Source organism: Oncorhynchus kisutch, linkage group LG18 (genome assembly GCF_002021735.2).
Source record: "Oncorhynchus kisutch isolate 150728-3 linkage group LG18, Okis_V2, whole genome shotgun sequence".
In the NCBI taxonomy this organism is placed as follows: domain Eukaryota; kingdom Metazoa; phylum Chordata; class Actinopteri; order Salmoniformes; family Salmonidae; genus Oncorhynchus; species Oncorhynchus kisutch.
Window position 1 is genome coordinate 14,214,986 of NC_034191.2, and position 7,500 is coordinate 14,222,485.

General features: G+C 42.4%; 1 protein-coding gene across 4 annotated transcripts in view; it reads left to right on the top strand.

The window, feature by feature from the left end:
• Positions 1-7,500, top strand: part of gria4a (glutamate receptor, ionotropic, AMPA 4a) — a 147,340-nt gene that overhangs the window by 105,089 nt on the left and 34,751 nt on the right. The gene's annotated exons all lie outside the window — the stretch shown is intronic.

The following is a 7,500-nucleotide window of genomic DNA, read 5'->3' on the forward strand; positions in this document are numbered from 1 at the left end:
CCCCTCTCTCTCTCTGACTCTCCTCCCTCCCCTCCCCTCTCTCTCTCTCTGACTCTCCTCCTCCCCTCCCCGTACTCCCCTCATGCTCTGACTCTCCTCCCCTCCCCTCCCCCTTCTCTCTCTCTCTGACTCTCCTTCCCTCCCCTCCCCTTCTCTCTCTCTCTGACTCTCCTCCCTGCCCCTCCCCTCTCTCTCTCTACGACTCCCTCCCTCCCCCTTCACCCCCCCCTCTTCTCTCTCTGACTCTCCTCCCTCCCCTTCCCACCCTACGTCCTCTCTCGTGACCTCTCCTCTCTCCCCCCTCTCTCTCTGACTCTCCTCCCTCCCCTCCCCTCTCTCTCTCTGACTCTCCTCCCTCCCCTCCCCTCTCTCTCTCTGACTCTCCTCCCTCCCTCCCTCCCCCTCTCTCTCTCTGACTCTCCTCCCTCCCCTCCCCTCTCTCTCTCTGACTCTCCTCCCTCCCCTCCCCCCTCTCTCTCTGACTCTCCTCCCTCCCCTCCCCTCTCTTTCTCTGACTCTCCTCCCTCCCCCTCCCCCAACTCTCTCTCTGACTCTCTCTCTCCCTCCCTTCCCCTCTCTCTCTCTGACTCTCCTCCCTCCCCTCCCCTCTCTCTCTCCCTCCCTCTCACTTGAAGACACATGTTAGCTCCCACTCCTTGAGTTTGAGTGACAGTCCAATTCCAGCCTCAGCCCTGGTAATGGCAGACACACACACACACACACATACCAACATCAACATACACTTACACATACACACCTGCCAGTTGCCCTGTCCCCATGTGTGATTATGAATAAAAACCATCACACAATTCTATGCAAATCTCATACTTATTCCATGGTCTACGGTTCTATAGCCATCGGTATCCTATCCTATCAGTATCCTATAAAGGTATTCTATAGCCATAGGAATTCTATAGCCAACAGAGGTTCTATAGCCGTCGGTATTCTATAGCCATCATAATTCTATAGCCAACGGAGGTTCTGTAGCCAAAGGTATTCTATAGCCATCGGTATTCTATGGCCAATGGAATTCTATAGCCAACGGTATTCTATAGTCAAAGGTATTCTATAGTCAATAGTATTCTATAGCCATCGGAATTCTATAGCCAACGGAGGTTCTATAGCCAAAGGTATTCTATAGCCATCGGTATTCTATGGCCAATGGAATTCTATAGCCAATGGAATTCTATAGCCAACGGTATTCTATAGTCAATGGTATTCTATAGCCATCGGAATTCCACATCCAATGGAGGATCTATAGCCATCGGTGTTCTATAGCCATCAGAATTCTATAGCCAACGGAATTCTATAGCGATAGGGTTTCTATAGCCAATGGAATTCTATAGTCAATAGTATTCTATAGACATTGGAATTCTATAGCCAACGGAGGTTCTATAGCCATCAGTATTCTATATCGGAATTCTATAGCCTATGGAATTCTATAGCCAACCGTATTCTATAGCCAAAGGTGTTCTTTAGTCAATGGTATTCTATAGCCACCGGAGGTTCTATAGCCAAAGGTTTTCTATCGCCAAAGGAGGTTCTATAGCCAAAGGCATTCTGTAGTCAATGGTATTGTATAGCCAACGGTGTTTCATAGCCAACGGTGTTCTTTAGCCATCAGTGTTCAATAGTCAACAGAGGCTCTATAGCCAAATGTATTCTATAGCCATCGAAATTCTATAGCCAACAGAGATTCTATTGCCGAAGGTATTCTATAGCCATCGGTATTCTATAATCAATGGTATTCTATAGCCAAAGGTATTCTATAGACTTCAGAATTCTATAGCCAACGGATGTTCTATAGCTATTGGTATTCTATAGCTATCGGATTTCAATAGCCAATGGAATTCTATAGCCAATGATATTCTGCAGCCAATGGTATTCTATAGCAAAAGTTATTCTATAGACTTCAGAATTCTATAGCCAACGGTTTTCTATAGCAAATGGTATTCTATAGACATCGGAATTCTATAGCCAACGGAATTCTATAGCCAATGGTATTCTGTGGCCAATGGTATTCTATAGCCAACGGTTTCTTTTGCCAACAGTATTCTACAGACATCGGAATTCTATAGCCAACTGTGGTTCTATAGCCAAAGGCAAACAGAGGTTCTATTGCCAAAGGTATTCTATAGCCATCGGTATTCTATAACCAATGGAATTCTATAACCAACAGTGTTCCATAGCCAACGGTGTTCTACAACCAACGGTGTTCGATAGTCAACGGTATTCTATAGTCAATGGAGGTTCTGTAGCCAAAGGTTTTCTACAGCCATCAGTATTTTATAGCCATCGGAATTCAATAGCCAATGAAGATTCTGTAGCCAAAGGTGTTCTATAGCCATCGGTATTCTATAGCCAATGGTATTCTATAGTTAACGGTATTCTATAGCTAACGTTGTTCTATAGCCAAAGGTGTTTCGATAGCCAAAGCTCTTCTATAGCCAACGGTATTCTATAGCCAACGGTATTCTATAGCCAACGGTGTTCTATAGCCAATGGTATTCAATATCCATCAGTGTTCTATAGCAAACGGTATTCTATAGCCAACGGTATTCTATAGCCAACTGTGTTCTATAGCCATCTGTGTTCTACAGCCAATGGTATTCTATAGCAAAAGTTATTCTATAGACTTCAGAATTCTATAGCCAACGGTTTTCTATAGCAAATGGTATTCTATAGACATCGGAATTCTATAGCCAACGGAATTCTATAGCCAATGGTATTCTGTGGCCAATGGTATTCTATAGCCAACGGTTTCTTTTGCCAACAGTATTCTACAGACATCGGAATTCTATAGCCAACTGTGGTTCTATAGCCAAAGGCAAACAGAGGTTCTATTGCCAAAGGTATTCTATAGCCATCGGTATTCTATAACCAATGGAATTCTATAACCAACAGTGTTCCATAGCCAACGGTGTTCTACAACCAACGGTGTTCGATAGTCAACGGTATTCTATAGTCAATGGAGGTTCTGTAGCCAAAGGTTTTCTACAGCCATCAGTATTTTATAGCCATCGGAATTCAATAGCCAATGAAGATTCTGTAGCCAAAGGTGTTCTATAGCCATCGGTATTCTATAGCCAATGGTATTCTATAGTTAACGGTATTCTATAGCTAACGTTGTTCTATAGCCAAAGGTGTTTCGATAGCCAAAGCTCTTCTATAGCCAACGGTATTCTATAGCCAACGGTATTCTATAGCCAACGGTGTTCTATAGCCAATGGTATTCAATATCCATCAGTGTTCTATAGCAAACGGTATTCTATAGCCAACGGTATTCTATAGCCAACTGTGTTCTATAGCCATCTGTGTTCTACAGCCAATGGTATTCTATAGCAAAAGTTATTCTATAGACTTCAGAATTCTATAGCCAACGGTTTTCTATAGCAAATGGTATTCTATAGACATCGGAATTCTATAGCCAACGGAATTCTATAGCCAATGGTATTCTGTGGCCAATGGTATTCTATAGCCAACGGTTTCTTTTGCCAACAGTATTCTACAGACATCGGAATTCTATAGCCAACTGTGGTTCTATAGCCAAAGGCAAACAGAGGTTCTATTGCCAAAGGTATTCTATAGCCATCGGTATTCTATAACCAATGGAATTCTATAACCAACAGTGTTCCATAGCCAACGGTGTTCTACAACCAACGGTGTTCGATAGTCAACGGTATTCTATAGTCAATGGAGGTTCTGTAGCCAAAGGTTTTCTACAGCCATCAGTATTTTATAGCCATCGGAATTCAATAGCCAATGAAGATTCTGTAGCCAAAGGTGTTCTATAGCCATCGGTATTCTATAGCCAATGGTATTCTATAGTTAACGGTATTCTATAGCTAACGTTGTTCTATAGCCAAAGGTGTTTCGATAGCCAAAGCTCTTCTATAGCCAACGGTATTCTATAGCCAACGGTATTCTATAGCCAACGGTGTTCTATAGCCAATGGTATTCAATATCCATCAGTGTTCTATAGCAAACGATATTCTATAGCCAACTGTGTTCTGTTGCCATCTGTGTTCTATAGCCATCTGTGTTCTATAGCCAACGGTGTTCTATAGCCAACGGTGTTCTATAGCCAACAGTGTTTTTTAGCCAACTGTGTTCTATAACCAATGGTGTTCTATAGCCATCTGTGTTCTACAGTCAGCGGTGTTCTATAGCCAACTGTGTTCTACAGCCTACGGTGTTCTACAGTCAGCGGTGTTCTATAGCCAGCGGTGTTCTATAGCATAGCCAAAGGTGTTCTACAGCCAACGGTGTTCTACAGTCAACGGTGTTCTATAGCCAATGGAATTCTATAGCCAATGGTATTCTATAGTTAACGGTATTCTATAGCTAACGTTGTTCTATAGCCAAAGGTGTTTCGATAGCCAAAGCTCTTCTATAGCCAACGGTATTCTATAGCCAACGGTATTCTATAGCCAACGGTGTTCTATAGCCAATGGTATTCAATATCCATCAGTGTTCTATAGCAAACGGTATTCTATAGACAACTGTGTTCTGTTGCCATCTGTGTTCTATAGCCATCTGTGTTCTATAGCCAACGGTGTTCTATAGCCAACGGTGTTCTATAGCCAACAGTGTTTTTTAGCCAACTGTGTTCTATAACCAATGGTGTTCTATAGCCATCTGTGTTCTACAGTCAGCGGTGTTCTATAGCCAACTGTGTTCTACAGCCTACGGTGTTCTACAGTCAGCGGTGTTCTATAGCCAGCGGTGTTCTATAGCATAGCCAAAGGTGTTCTACAGCCAACGGTGTTCTACAGTCAACGGTGTTCTATAGCCAATGGAATTCTTTCGCTAACGGTATTCTATAGTCAATGGTATTCTATAGCCATCGGCATTCATTAGCCAACCAAATTCTATAGCCAACGGTATTCTATTGTCAATGGTGTTCTATAGCCAATGGTATTCAATATCAACATAGCCATCTGTGTTTTTCAGCCAACTGTGTTCCATAACCAGAGGTTTTCTATAGCAATCTGTGTTCTATAGCCAGAGGTTTTCTATAGCAATCTGTGTTCTATAGCCAGAGGTTTTCTATAGCAATCTGTGTTCTATAGCCAGAGGTTTTCTATAGCAATCTGTGTGCTATAGCCAGCGGTGTTCTATAGCCAAGGGTGTTCTACAGCCAACGGTGTTCGATAGTCAACGGAGGTTCTGTAGCCAAAGGTTTTCTATAACCATCGGTATTCTATAGCCATCGTATTTTCTATAGCCAAAGGTGTTCTATAGCCATCGGTGTTCTACAGTCAGCGGTGTTCTATAGCCAACTGTGTTCTACAGCCTACGGTGTTCTACAGTCAGCGGTGTTCTATAGCCAGCGGTGTTCTATAGCATAGCCAAAGGTGTTCTACAGCCAACGGTGTTCTATAGCCAACGGTGTTCTATAGCCAACAGTGTTTTTTAGCCAACTGTGTTCTATAACCAATGGTGTTCTATAGCCATCTGTGTTCTACAGTCAGCGGTGTTCTATAGCCAACTGTGTTCTACAGCCTACGGTGTTCTACAGTCAGCGGTGTTCTATAGCCAGCGGTGTTCTATAGCATAGCCAAAGGTGTTCTACAGCCAACGGTGTTCTACAGTCAACGGTGTTCTATAGCCAATGGAATTCTTTCGCTAACGGTATTCTGTAGTCAATGGTATTCTATAGCCATCGGCATTCATTAACCAACCAAATTCTATAGCCAACGGTATTCTATTGTCAATGGTGTTCTATAGCCAATGGTATTCAATATCAACATAGCCATCTGTGTTTTTCAGCCAACTGTGTTCCATAACCAGAGGTTTTCTATAGCAATCTGTGTTCTATAGCCAGAGGTTTTCTATAGCAATCTGTGTTCTATAGCCAGAGGTTTTCTATAGCAATCTGTGTTCTATAGCCAGAGGTTTTCTATAGCAATCTGTGTGCTATAGCCAGCGGTGTTCTATAGCCAAGGGTGTTCTACAGCCAACGGTGTTCGATAGTCAACGGAGGTTCTGTAGCCAAAGGTTTTCTATAACCATCGGTATTCTATAGCCATCGTATTTTCTATAGCCAAAGGTGTTCTATAGCCATCGGTGTTCTATAGCCAATGGAATTCTATAGCTAACGGTATTCTATAGTCAATGGTATTCCATAGCCATTGGAATTCATTAGCCAACGAAATTCTAGAGCCAACGGTATTCTATTGTCAATGGTGTTCTATTGCCAAAGGTATTCTATAGCCATCGGTATTCTATTGCCAAAGAAGGTTCCATAGCCAAAGGTATTCTATAGCCAAAGTCATTCTATAGTTAACGGTATTCTATAGCCAATGGTATTCTGTAGCCAACTGTGTTCTACAGCCAACAGTGTTCTATAGCAATCTGTGTCCTGTAGCCAACGGTGTTCTATAACCAACGGTGTTCTATATCCATCTGTGTTCTATAGCCAGCGGTGTTCTATAGGCAAAGGAGTTCTATAACCAACAGTGTTCTATATCCATCTGTGTTCTATAGCCAACAGTGTTCTATATCCATCTGTGTTCTATAGCCAGCGGTGTTCTATAGGCAAAGGTGTTCTATAACCAACAGTGTTCTATATCCATCTGTGTTCTATAACCAACGGTGTTCTATATCCATCTGTGTTCTATAGCCAGCGGTGTTCTATAGGCAAAGGTGTTCTATAACCAACAGTGTTCTATATCCATCTGTGTTCTATAGCCAGCGGTGTTCTATAGGCAAAGGTGTTTTTCAGCCAACGGTGTTCTATAGCCAACAGTGTTCTATAGCCATCTGTGTTCTATAGCCAGCGGTGTTCTGTAGCCAAGGGTGTTCTACAGCCAACGGTGTTCTATAGCCAACGGAGGATCTATAGCCAAAGATGTTCTATAGCCAACAGTGTTCTATAGCAAACGGTATTCTGTAGCCAATATTGTTCTGTAGCCAACGGTGTCCTATATCCAACGGTGTTCTACAGCCAAATCTGTTCTTTTGCCAAAGGTGTTCTGTAGCCAAAGGTGTTCTATAGCCAAAGGTGTTCTATAGCCAAAGGTGTTCTATAGCATAAGGTGTTCTATAGCCAAAGGTGTTCTATATCCAGAGGTGTTCTATAGCCAAAGGTATTCTATAGCCAAAGGTATTCTATAGCATAAGGTGTTCTATAGCCAAAGGTGTTCTATATCCAGAGGTGTTCTATAGCCAGAGGTATTCTATAGCCAAAGATGTTCTATAGCCAAAGGTGTTCTATAGCCAGAGGTATTCCTATAGCCAAAGGTATTCTATAGCCAAAGGTGTTCTATAGCCAGAGGTATTCTATAGCCAAAGGTATTCTATAGCCAAAGCTGTTCTATAGCCAAAGGTGTTCTATAGCCAGAGGTATTCCTATAGCCAAAGGTATTCTATAGCCAAAGGTGTTCTATAGCCAGAGGTATTCTATAGCCAAAGGTATTCTATAGCCAAAGCTGTTCTATAGCCAAAGGTGTTCTATAGCCAAAGGTATTCTATAGCCAAAGGTATTCTATAGCAAAT